Here is a 13830-nt window from a genome sequence, read left to right as displayed (position 1 = left end):
AAAAAAAAAAATTCTTTAATGAGATTATCTCTGGCATCTTAAATATATAAAATATCACCAATCTCCATTCCCGTCCCTATACAAACCCTTGTTTTCCTGAACATCTCTGGTTTGCCTGATTTAGGAGATCATATAAGAGGTAACATTTGATGAATTGCTACACGTGAGCTTGTGGTACTGCGCACTGCAGTCGAGTGCTGCACTGGGTCTTGGGGACATCCTGTCCAGTCTCTTCCTTTCTGCAGTCAAGATGTTGCTGCCCTGGCGAACTACTTAGTCCAAAAGCAGAATGGGACAGCTTCTGATCAAGTTTTTTACAGGTTTGGTAAAGTACTTGCTAAAGTAAGTAAAGTGAGCAATAATCATCTGCTGTTAGGAACATGCAGCGCAGTGCTGGATTAAGGTGATCGGGGCTTCTAGGCTACACTTTTAATTCCAAACACTTCTACACACAAACACACACACACACACACACACACACACACACACACACACACACACACACACACACACACAAACACACAAATAATGCTATTTCTTTTAATGATATCAAATATTAAAATCTTTTTTATAATTAGATTAATCACAATAATATTCTGTGATTAATCATTTTAACTGAGAGCTTTAATAGAGGAAGGAAATGCTATTGTAGCTGCATGTTCTACCTTCAACAACCTGGAAACGTGCCATCAGCTGTGTGTATGTGCAGGGGTGGATTTGGAAGTTCTGGGGCCCTAAGCAATGTTTTTTTCCGGGGGCCCTGATCAAATGGATTCTTTTGTATAGCAACATGCAATATTCAGGGTTCATACACCTTTTACAAGGTAAAATTCAAGCACTTTCAAGGCCCATTTTCAAGTTTGTCCAGCACCTTTCAGCTGTGGTAAATAAATGCCAATCATGGTACAGCACCTGCAGAAAAAGAACTAAATACAAAAACCTCACTTAACAGCGACTATGCTACTGGGAAAAAAACACTTGGTAAGTAAATAGTAGGAATTATGGATTTACTGGTGTCAGTTTCACACAATTTATATACCAATGTTCTTCACCACATGTTTACACATTTCATTTGATTGAGCAGTTACTGTATATCAAATCTGTAGAGTATGCAACTTGATTGGGTCAATAATAAATCTATAACAAAAGATCACTAAAAGCAAATAACTGTTATAATTAAATGTTATAAAAAGCCCCGGAGATCGGCTCGCTCCACAGCGCTGACACCGGGCAAAAAGCCCCGGAGATCGGCTCGCTCCACAGCGCTGACACCGGGCAAAAAGCCCCGGAGATCGGCTCGCTCCACAGCGCTGACACCGGGCAAAAAGCCCCGGAGAACGGCTCGCTCCACAGCGCTGACACCGGGCAAAAAGCCCCGGAGATCGGCTCGCTCCACAGCGCTGACGCCGGGCAAACAGTCCCGGAGATCCGCTCGCTCCGGATGTTTTATTTCTTGCTGTTGCGTGAGCTTTGTCAAGCTTTCTGTGCTGGACTTTTCTTAATTTTCTTTCTTTTTGGGCACCGCTGGGATAAGACCGTTTCATGGTTGTGCAGAAGTTACCTTAGTCTACCTCACCTCATGACTAAGTTGCATGTAAGAAATAATGCATTTAATTTTTTTTTGCCAACCTTTTGGCCAGCAAGGGGCCCCCTGATCCCAGGGGCCCCAAGCAATTCCGTGGTGGTAAAATCTGTGTGTGTGTGTGTGTGTGTGTGTGTGCCTTAGCAGCTACATGCTACGGGCTACAGACTCAGCTCAGTCTGAAGTTTCTGCAGTTCATATGTGCAGGACTAATGTATGTAGGACTAACCGGATAATATTGCTGTCCACAGTTCATCTTACAGCTCACAGTTCATCTTCAGTGAGTAGCAGAGCTACCTAACAGCAGCTGCAGCAGGAGGAGAAATCAGAAAGCTAAAATATTCGTGTTCAGACTGTTTTTAGTGATGGGAAAGCAGTGATTTTCTGTTGTTTCCACTCTGACGTACACAGTGCTGCTGGGAAATCACAACCGTCTCAGATGGAGCTGAGACGGAGTGTTGTGTTATTGTTATTGTTGCTATTATAAAAAAAAAAACATAATTATATATTTTTAAGAGTAAATATACCTGTTTCTGTGGTTCCTGTGTGTCTAGGTAAAAAAAACATATAAAAAAATAAAACTAATCATATGTATTTCTCCTGAAATTAAACCTTAATTGTTTTCATGTCTTTAATATTTAGGTACAATGTAAAAATATATATATAAAAAAAAAAGAAAATCCCATAGAGATACTTTACTTCACTAAAATGTAAATGTACTGTGCAGTGTACAGCGACACTGTTCAGTCAGAATATTATGACCTCATCTTTATTCTGCCTTTAATTTCTATCTTGTCAGCTTTACTGATCATATAGGACGACTGTTGTTCTATAGTTACTAGTGGGAAACTATATTGCTATTGTGATATGTTAAATTGGTTTGTTTTGCGATACGTTATCACTATGTGGTGGCAAATATTAATATATTTACTGAAACATAGATGCTATCAACTCTCTAATATTCCAATTTTTAATATCTGAATATCCTTAAAAATAAATTCATTGCTCTTTAAAAGTATATGATTTCATTATGGGTAGGAGATATACGTCACTAAAATTATATCATGATTTTTTTTGGGATAAAATTGTACAAAATTGCATGTATAAATGCTGCAACAAAATAAATGTTGTTGCTTTATATTCTACAAGAATAACAGTTTCAAACAGGACAAAAACAGTAAATGTTTGTTTACTTTGTAAATAACTGTAACTTTGATTTTTTTTAAATAATAAAACTAATGAAACATAAAAATGTAAAACACAATAGTAATGTGCAGACTATTTAGTGTATGGAGACAAACGTAAATAATTATACCAAAAATACCATTAAAGATTCACAGTAAATAGCTAAACAAATTCAAAATAGACTGTTTGCAAGAATAATGCAATTATTACTAAATAGATTATTTAAATATTATTTATGAAGTAGTATTTTTTATATTATCATTAAATCTGCTGTACAATGATCTTAAATTTACTTTTTTTAATAACATTAAATTTAATTCAATATTTTTTATTGCAATTAATTCTAGGACAATTTACAGTCAGATGAAAAATCGTCACAGGTCTTATCCTCAGACACGTGGTGGTGGTGTGTGTGTGGGTGGTGGTGGTGCTGGTGGTGTTGTGTGTGTGTGTGTGTGTGTGTGTTATGCAAAGGCTGTACTGTTCACTGATGGGGAGAATATTTCAGTCATCCTCTTTACACCGTACCTCTTTGCACCCACACACACACCCTATCCCAGTGTGTGTGTGTGTGTGTGTGTTGCAGAGCCTTTAGGAGGCAGCTAGTTAGCAGAGAGTTACTGCAGAGCTTGCAGTTTAGCCAGAGAAGAATACGACTGTAAAGTTACTGTGCTGCTGTACCTGCAGGCTTTACTGCAGAGCATGCCGCACTCGCGTGTGTGAGTGTATGGTGATTCATGAGAGTGTACTGCGCGAAAGGAAGCTAGTGTCGCCAAGTGTCCGTTGCCCTTATGACTGCCCAGTGTGAGAGTGTCAACATGTATTACACCCACCTCGCTGAACCACAAACCCTGTGTGCGTTTGTGTGTGTGTGTGTGTGTGTGTGCATTTGTCACTTTCATAAATGTTAGAAATATTTAAAGAATATATTGGTAAATCAATTATTTTAGTTCAGATAATAACACTCTTTATGTGTTATGCAGCCAGTATTTTCTAAGCTGAATGGCAAAAAATCCAGACATTTTTCAGTAATTATGATCATAGGTGGGTAATATGACACTTTTTTTTATTTTTTATTTTTTTAGCATATTGACAATATAGATTTATTATCACTACTAGAAGATCATTAACCCAACTGTAAATTTAATTACAGAGCGAGAGGACAGGACATTTTGTCCCACCCCTTATAAGCAAACTGCTCCTGTTGTCTCAGGTTTAAAAAAGAGCCTTTTTCAGGCGGAAAGTTTCAGCTCCTTCCAAAGAAGCTCAATAAAAGGGCTCATAGAAGGCCACTTTAGAATAGTTTAATGTTTTCCTTTTAGCCATTCTTGGGTGTTTTTTTTTTTAGTTTTTTTAGTGTGTTTTAGGTCATTGGAAAAAAATTAGTCTGGATTTTTATGTTTTGTTTTCATCAGTGTTTTTCTCCTTGTTCGTCTCCCATTTAGTCTACTTTGGACTTACGTTCCTTAAGCTCAATCCTTTAATCTCTTTAGAAGTTTTTCTGGGCTCTTTTGTAGTCATTTGTATTATTCCTCTTTGATTTGTCATTAATTTTCCTCCTGCAGCCACGTCCAGGAAGGTTAACTACAGTCCCATGGATCTTAAATTTCTGAATAATATGTGAAACTGTAGTCACAGGAACATCAATCTGCTTGGAGATGGTCTTATAACCTTTACCTTTAACATGCTTGTCTATTATATCCTTTCTAATTTCCTGAGACTCTGAACTCTTCCCTTCACCTCTGGTCAATGTTGAGTGTGGTTCACACAAACAGCACATGTCACCCTACAGCACAGTGAATACCTGTAGCCCTATATATAGACTTACTGAGTGATTACCAGATTGTAGATGATGTGTGATGATAATTAGTGAAAACACCTTGATTTAACATGTCCATTTGGTCATATTATTTTCAAGGATACCATCATTTTTGTTCAGGCCTGTATATTAAGTTTATTTATTTTTTGTATTAAACTTAAAATAGTTTTTTCTTCACGGTTCAAAGTCAATGTTGAACTTTCATTTGTTAATTTTCATAGAATTTAGATTTTTTATTATTACTTTTGTCAGATTTAAGTTATTTCTGTGACCATTGTTTTTCTTTTTTCTTTCATTAACCGAGGAATACAATTATGTCCGTGTGTGTGTGTGTATTGTGCAACCCTACATAACATTGTTTAATTTACACTAACACTGTAACTGCCGCTAATGATTATTTTGGTAGTCGACTAATCTCCTGTTACTAGCTTTCTTTTTATCGCTTTTTTATCACGAATTTTAATGCTATAATAGATTTCCACAAAGCAGGTGTATCCTTAGTTTCTAATTTAATTAAAACAAAAGTTGGTGAACGTGTAGAAACCAGTGGTGTAGACCTCTTTCCAAAGCTACTACCAAAAACACAGGAACAGGAGGGGCTAATGATACAGAGCTTATGAGAGATGGAAACCAAAATATACAAAATTGTACTTAATATATAATATTATAGTATATTACTAAATATTTTTACTAAAAAAAAAACAAAGAAAAAAAAAAGAATAACCTTTATCTCACATAGATATTGACTGTAACAGGAATGTTGACTGGTGTGTGAAATGTTTGCATTCCACTGTATTGTAAATGCTTTTTATATGTAAGGATTTATGGGATAATGAGAGGCCTGGCTGTAGGTCACCACTCTCTCAGAGAAATCTAAATTCATGCCACATATACACACATTCTCTATAATCCCATATCCACACACACAAACCTACATCTGAGTTAATTCGCTCCCGTTTTGTCTCTCTCTCTCTAGACCTGAGCTACATTCACACTGGCTGCTGAAATGTCATACTGATGTGCTTCTTCAGTGCAGGACTTCATTAGTTGTTATGAATACGCCTGTTTCTAGGCCATTAGCCCACCGTATCCAGGCTCACTGCACAGACAAATTAGAAAGCCCTTTATAGGAAGCAAAACAATAACTGCACTGATATTATCACTGTCACTCAAACGTTCACAGCATTACACTTTTATTTGTACAGTAAGATGTTTTGTACTAAAATGTCACTCAGGAATAGGCATTATGAGCACAATATGAGCACAATAATCAATATTATTCAATTGGGTTTTTTACGACCAATGTATTTCTATAATATATTGGTCTAAAAATGCAGTTAGTAAACTTTTGATAGTTTATTAAGAATATTTAGGCATTGTAATTGCAACCAGTGTGGTCCAGGTGTAAAAAAGATGGACGCCATGGCGTCGTTCCCATTCATTCAGTAAAAAATTAAGCCAAAATCTTCCGCCATGTTGGTGATCCTGAAACCTGAGTCTGCGCAGTAGAGACCAGAGGAGGGAGAAAGACCTATGTGGGTGGGTGGGGTTACACAGCTTTCTGCAACCGAACAGCAGGGGGCGCCCGACCTGTGGTGGCTTCACTTTTGAGAGACGATGCTCTGTCCAGCTATACACAGTCTATGGTGTGGTCAAGCAAATAAAAATAATCAATTTAACTACAATACATCAATTAAACTAAAATCATATTTATCACTGTTTACTAAAAAAGTATGTTGCTCTGTAATGCTAAAAAATCCAACCCTGCTTAAAATGAAATGCAAATATTAACAGAATTTAGATAATTGACTATATTTTGGTCAAATGATTACTTAGTGATGCAAGTAAAATAAAATATTCCAATAAAAAAATAAAAACTGGATGTTCTTTAGTGTTTTTAATATACATATATATTATCATATTTACATATTTTTTATTATAAAGCCCAAAATGACGCATTAGCCACAATAGATAGTGACTAACTGGCAATGCAAACTTTAATGTATTCTAAGATGAATTACTGGCTGATGTTTAATGTCAGAATGATGTATCTGTGCTGGTTAGATATGGTAAGTTCTGCTGTTTGATATGATACGTGTATGATGTCTGTACGTTACTCTTCAGTCTTCAGTTATGAGCTGTTTTGTGCCGGATCTAAGGGCACCAAGGAAGGCAATTAATCAGTGTTCATTTTTAACGTTTATTTTTTTTCAGTAATTAATTACTGATTATTTAATTTGACAGCCCTAGTCGGAATTTAGACAGTGTTTAAATAACTTAAATAAAAAAACAAAAACGCTCCTAAACCGGAAATTCCGAAGGCAGCGAGTAAGCCAGAAGAATATCCACCAGTTTAAATGGCAGCACCTGCGTGGACAACTATCCTCACACACCTCCCTGAATTAACGTCACCTCCCCTTTAAAAACAGTCAAAAAATGAAATGCAAATATTAACAGAATTTAGATATTTGACTATATCTAAACTTCTCACTTGAGCGGGGCGTGGCAAACCCCCTCTTTCACACTCTCTCTGTTTGCGGACCTCGGGGGCGTTACTCACGGCTTTAAAAGACAGTCTGGTGGCGCTGATTTCCTAAATAAGACAAGGGCACACTAGCAGGGCTAGCAGGAACTTCAAGCTACACCAGACTGCTCTTTTTACTTTTTTACTTTACTTTCACTTCAGATACGCTGTAGCAGCAACAGCAAACACGCTTTTCAGCGCGCTTTTTTCGGACAAGGTTGGGCGATTCTCACTTGAGCGGGGCGTGGCAAACCCCCTCTTTCACACTCTCTCTGTTTGCGGACCTCGGGGGCGTTACTCACGGCTTTAAAAGACAGTCTGGTGGCGCTGATTTCCTATATCGCCCGCAGCTGTGCGCAATCTAGAATCCTATTTCGTCACTCACACTCGCCGAGGCGTCAGCCGAAGGTGCAGCTGTTGTGTAAAAACCCTCTCGCGTGAAGACCAACGCGGGTAAAGACCTGCGAGTCTACGTGCGCGAGTCCACCTACTGCCTCCTAAAATGTGCTCCCAACACATCTCAGTTATTTCCGGCACGCACAGAAGGCATAAAAACACAAACAGGCGCCAGGATCATACTAACCTGCATCCACTGAAACAAACCACGCCCACTACTACCTCATTCTCTATTGGGCTATGGAACTGCCAGTCGGCTGTTAATAAAGCAGACTTTATCGCCTCTTATGCGAATCATCAGTCATTACAACTGCTGGCACTGACTGAAACTTGGATCAAACCTGAAAATACTGCTACACCGACGGCTCTTTCCAATTATTATTCCTTCTCCCACACTTCTCGTCTCTCTGGACGAGGAGGTGGAACAGGCCTATTAATCGCTAATGGCTTAAAACATACTCCACTATTACCGGCAAACACATTCAATACATTTGAGTATCATGCCACACTGGTTAATACTCCAGCAAAACTTGCCATTATTGTTCTCTACCGTCCTCCTGGACAAATGGGCGAATTCACGCATGAACTTGACATGCTACTGTCTTCTATCCCTGAGCAAGATTGTCCCATGCTCATTCTAGGGGATATGAACATCCACCATGACAGTACCAGCTTCACAGACTTCCTATCCCTCATGCAGTCTTTCGAACTGGAGCAGGTCCCCAGCCCTCCAACACATAAAGCTGGCAAACAACTAGACCTGATCTTCACTCGTAACTGTGACACCGACTCTCTAACTGTCACTCCTTTGCACGTCTCAGATCACTACTTTATGAAACTCAATGTTCATATTTCAAATAAACCCACAGCTACTCCTACTATGGTCTCGTTCCGCCGAAATCTTCGAGATCTCTCAGCAGACCAGTACTCCTCGCTGGTGACTGACAATATGCCTCCACCAGGCTCATTTTCATCACTCAATGTAAATGATGCCACTGACACTCTCTGCTCCACACTAAGCTCCTGTTTGGACAACTTCTGTCCTCTTACATCTCGAGCCATTAGCTCAAACAAACCGCAGCCATGGCTTAAAAATGACACACTCAGGGAACTACGCTCCAAACTCCGAGCTGCCGAAAGAAAATGGCAAAAAAAACAAAAACAAGCAGACCTAAAAAATTACCAACTGCTCCTGGCTTCTTTCTCAGCCAACCTCACTACTGCTAAAGCTGAATTTTATCACAATAAATTCTGCTCTCTCACAGACTCCCGGAAACTATTTGCTACATTTAAATCACTACTCAACCCTCCGCCTCCTCCTCCTCCGGCTACATGCCTTACGGCTGAAACACTTGCCTCATTCTTTACTGGCAAAGTGGCGGCCATCAGCAACCAGTTTACTGATGCACAATGTAGCAGTCCTACTGCATCCTCTACTGCCCGGTGTCCCTCCACCGAAGGCGTTGCTTTCTCCTCGTTCACTCCTCTCACTGAGAACGAGACTGGCTCTCCTAACACGTAGCCGTCCTACTACGTGTCCGCTTGACCCAATTCCTTCAAACCTACTGCAAACTATCGCACCTGCAATCATTCCGGCTATCACTCACACGATCAATGCCTCTTTAACTGTATCCCCCACTGCTTTCAAACAAACACATGTGACACCACTGCTTAAAAAGCCTTCTCTCAACCCCGCCCAGGTTGACAACTACAGACCGGTCTCACTGCTACCCTTTCTCTCTAAAACACTAGAAAGAGCAGTTTTAAATCAGGTCTCTGGCTTCCTCTCCCAGAATGACCTTCTGGACCAGAACCAATCTGGGTTCAAAAAAGGACATTCTGCCGAGACGGCTCTGTTGTCTGTGACTGAAGCGTTGAAAACTGCCAGAGCTGCAGGTCAGTCCTCAGTGCTCATTCTGCTGGACCTCTCGGCCGCATTTGACACAGTCAACCATGACTTCCTCCTAACTATACTCTCAAACATGGGGATCGCAGATAATGTGCTGTCATGGTTCAGATCATACCTCACTGGGCGCTCGTTCAAGGTGTCGTGGCAAGGACAGCTGTCCTCAGCCCGCTCCTTATCCACTGGGGTTCCCCAAGGTTCGGTACTGGGACCCCTTCTCTTCTCCATATACACCACCTCTCTTGGTCAGGTTATCCGCTCACACGGATTTTCCTACCATTGCTTTGCTGATGACACCCAGCTATACCTGTCGTTCTCACCTGAAGATCACTCAATCTCTGCACGGATTTCGCAGTGTCTCTCTGACATATCCTCATGGATGAGGGAGCATCACCTTCAATTAAATCTCTCAAAGACTGAACTTCTGGTTATACCAGCAAAACCATCTTTTCAACACAAATTCTCTATAAGTATCGACTCTCTCTCTCTCTCACCGACAAAGGTTGCTAGGAACCTGGGTGTTGATGACCAACTCTCCTTCACGCACCATGTGGCCTCAGTTGCTCGGTCCTGCCGCTTTGCGCTCTATAACATCCGAAAAATTAGACCGTTCCTGACGCAACAGGCCACCCAACTCCTGGTGCAAGCGGTCGTCATCTCACGCCTCGACTACTGCAATGCCCTGCTAACTGGCCTCCCGGCCTGTGTAGTAAAACCACTCCAGATGATCCAGAACGCAGCAGCACGTCTGGTCTTCAACCAGCCAAAACGGGCACATGTCACCCCGCTGCTCATTGAGCTCCATTGGCTACCAGTTGATGCTCGCATCAAATTCAAAACTCTTACAATCGCCTACAAGGTGATGTCAGAACAGGCTCCTTCCTACCTGCACTCGCTCCTGAAGGCTTACGCTACCTCCCGGCCGCTGCGCTCCTCCAGTGAACGTCGCCTCGCTTTGCCAAACATTCACACAAAGCAATCCAGACTGTTCTCATACAGAGTTCCCCAATGGTGGAACAAACTACCCTCCACTACCAGATCAGGAGAATCTCTCGCTATCTTTAAGAAACTCCTGAAGACAGAGCTCTTCAAAGAGCACTTACTCTCTTAACACCTCTAACACTCTCATTTCCTTCTTCCTCTCCTTCACTCCTCTATCCTATTATTCCCCTTTGTCCTCCTTTTATCCCTATCCAAAGATGTTTTTCCTTTAAACTTATTTTACATTGTACTTGACTATTGTAAGTCGCTTTGGACAAAAGCGTCTGCCAAATGTAATGTAATGTAATGTAATGTAATATTTTGGTCAAATGATTACTTAGTAATCTAAGTAAAATTAAATATTAAAAAAAAGGATGTTCTTTAATGTTTTTAATATACATATATATTTTCATATTTACATATTTTATTATTATAAAGTCCAAAATGACGGATTAGCCACAATAGATAGTGACTAACTGGCAATGCAAACTTTAATGTATTCTAAGATGAATAACTGGCTGATGTTTAATGTCAGAATGATGTATCTGTGCTGATTAGATATGGTAAGTTCTGCTGTTTGATATGATACGTGTATGATGTCTGTACGTTACTCTTCAGTCTTCAGTTATGAGCTGTTTTGTGCCGGATCTAAGGGCACCAAGGAAGGCAATTAATCAGTGTTCATTTTTAACGTTTAATTTTTTTCAGTCATTAATTACTGATTATTTAATTTGACAGCCCTAGTCGGAATTTAGACAGTGTTTAAATAACTTAAAAAAAACGAAAACTTTCCTAAACCGGAAATTCCGAAGGCAGCAAGGAAGCCGGCAGAATGTCCACCAGTTTAAATGGCAGCACCTGTGTGGACAACTATCCTCACACACCTCCCTGAATTAACGGAATTAAAAACAGTAAAAAAAATGAAATGCAAATATTAACAGAATTTAGATATTTGACTATATTTTGGTCAAATGATTACTTAGTAATCTAAGTAAAATTAAATAATATAATAAATAATAAATAATTAATATACATATATATTTTCATATTTACATATTTTTTTATTATAAAGTCCAAAATTACGGATTAGCCACAATAGATAGTGACTAACTGGCAATGCAAACTTTAATGTTTTCTGAGATTACTGGCTGATATTTAATGTCAGAATGATGTATCTGTGCTGGTTAGATATGGTAAGTTCTGCTGTTTGATATGATACGTGTATGATGTCTCTACGTTACTCTTCAATCGTCAGTTATGAGCTGTTTTGTGCCGGATCTAAGGGCACCAAGGAAGGCAATTAATCAGTGTTCATTTTTAACGTTTTTATTTTTTTCAGTGATTAATTAATGATTAGTTCATTTGACAGCACTAGTTGGAATTTAGACAGTGTTTAAATAACTTAAATAAAAAAAAAACCCTCCTAAACCGGAAATTCCGAAGGCAGCGAGTAAGCCGGCAGAATAGCCACCAGTTTAAATGGCAGCACCTGCGTGGACAACTATCCTCACACACCTCCGCGAATTAACGGAATTAAAAACAGTCAAAAATGAGATGCAAATATTAACAGAATTTAGATATTTGACTATATTTTGGTCAAAAGATTACTTAGTAATCCAAGTAAAATAAATTATTTCAATAAAAACTATATTTACAATTCCAAAGGACGGATTAGCCACAATAGATAGTGACTAACTGGCAATGCAAACTTTAATGTTTTCTGAGATTAATTACTGGCTGATGTTTAATAGATTCTCCGGCTGTTTTACTAAAAGGCTGTAGCACCTGGATCGAGGTTTATTCTAGGTAATTGCCTTTTTCTGTAATGAAAACTCACATTAGCAAGTTTCTCATTCCAAACAGTGTCTTAAAGAAGCGCTCTTTTATAAAATGTTACAAACTTACTTTTGTAAGTCTACGTTAACCTATAATATAAAATCAGACATAAATTTAATTGTAACTCGACCATTAACTTAAATGCCAAGTACAGTCCAGCTGAGCATGTAAGTGTACACTTTTGTAAGATCAGGCTCCTCACGCTAGGATATTAACTAGCTAGCTAACTTAGAAGGCTAAGTTACTCTAAAGAGATACGGCTTGACTAAAGTTACCTCCCACTCGTTTTAACGTTAAACCAAGAAAATAACCAGTTCAGGGTTAATCAACTCATAGCCGGAGAGCTGGGTTTAGCTAGCTTGCTGTCTCTCTGCTAACATTTATCTGGATAGATTGGCTGGCTGGGTAATATTAAAATGGATAGTCTTAGCTAGCTAGCACAGTAACATACATCTTAAAGTGAAAAGGAGATCTCTACTGATTTTGTGAATCCATTCACAGTGAAGTATGGGATCTTTGGGGAAACTATGGAAGGTTTTACTTCTATAAGATTTCTTTCTTTTTAAAGAAGTGATCTTAGGAGCGCAGCAGTGAGGTGGAATTGCTAGTACCCAGCGGTACAACGCTACTTCTATACCCCACAGCCTCTTTTGGTAGACGATGGTGACGTAGCTGAATAAAGCGTGTAAACATATTGTTCAATATATAGCCATGACCTTGATTATTTTTGTTGACCGCAGTATTTGTAAAGCACTAATAAACTAAAATTTTGGGCCGGAGTCAAATCCGAAAAAAACAAACAAAAAAAAAAAATCTGCAGGTTTCGATTAATTTAAGCATTTATTTTATCATTCATCTGTATTTACAAAGAAGGTCTCACTACACACTGGTTGCAATTTAATCCTATCATTAAAAACATAATTTTTCAGTGTAAATTCTTAGATCATCTCTAAACATTACCTAGTATGTTTTTCCTAGGATGGAGAGCCCATTCATGTAACTTTGTTTAAACATTATTTATTATTATATAATTTATTTGGATATTTCTATTTAAATAATAATAATAAGTTAATTGTTTATTAAGGGAGTGTAATTGGATTAATATTCTGTTGTGAATCTGTGGCAAAAAAAACAATCTGAAATGACAATAATATAGTTTATCATCATTTTTTAGTCCAAACAAAAATGATTATCATGACTGGCCTTGTATGTGTGAGACATTTAAGTTTAACTCTTGATTCAGGATCTGAAGTGGTTTTTTAGACACTTTTAAAGCTGTAGTTTCTATTTTAGCCTGGGTTGTTTTGAAGCTGAACTCTGTGACTCTTGGACTTGGACTGACCTTATAACAGTGCAGTGTGGGTTGTAGCTTTGGGCAGTGCAGAAGTGAGATGTCTCCCTCTCCAGATAAATGAAATTAGCCGCTGAGCTGGAGTTGTGGGGATTCAAGGTCGGTCGTGCTGATTCTGCTGATGTGTCTCACGGAGACCCAGCCAGTGGCAGTGCTGTGATGCTAATGGTGTGTGTGCACTGGGGCTAATGTTGCGTTATGTATGCGCGTGGGTGTGTGTGTAAAGGGAATGTTGGAGTGAATTTTGCCG

General features: G+C 38.9%; 1 protein-coding gene across 1 annotated transcript in view; it reads left to right on the top strand.

The window, feature by feature from the left end:
* The window catches only part of dtx1 (deltex 1, E3 ubiquitin ligase), a 62526-nt gene that overhangs the window by 15034 nt on the left and 33662 nt on the right, over positions 1 to 13830 (top strand). The window lies entirely within an intron of this gene.

Source organism: Astyanax mexicanus, chromosome 12 (genome assembly GCF_023375975.1).
Source record: "Astyanax mexicanus isolate ESR-SI-001 chromosome 12, AstMex3_surface, whole genome shotgun sequence".
Classification (NCBI taxonomy): Eukaryota; Metazoa; Chordata; class Actinopteri; order Characiformes; family Acestrorhamphidae; genus Astyanax; species Astyanax mexicanus.
This window is presented reverse-complemented; position numbering and strand designations above follow the sequence as displayed.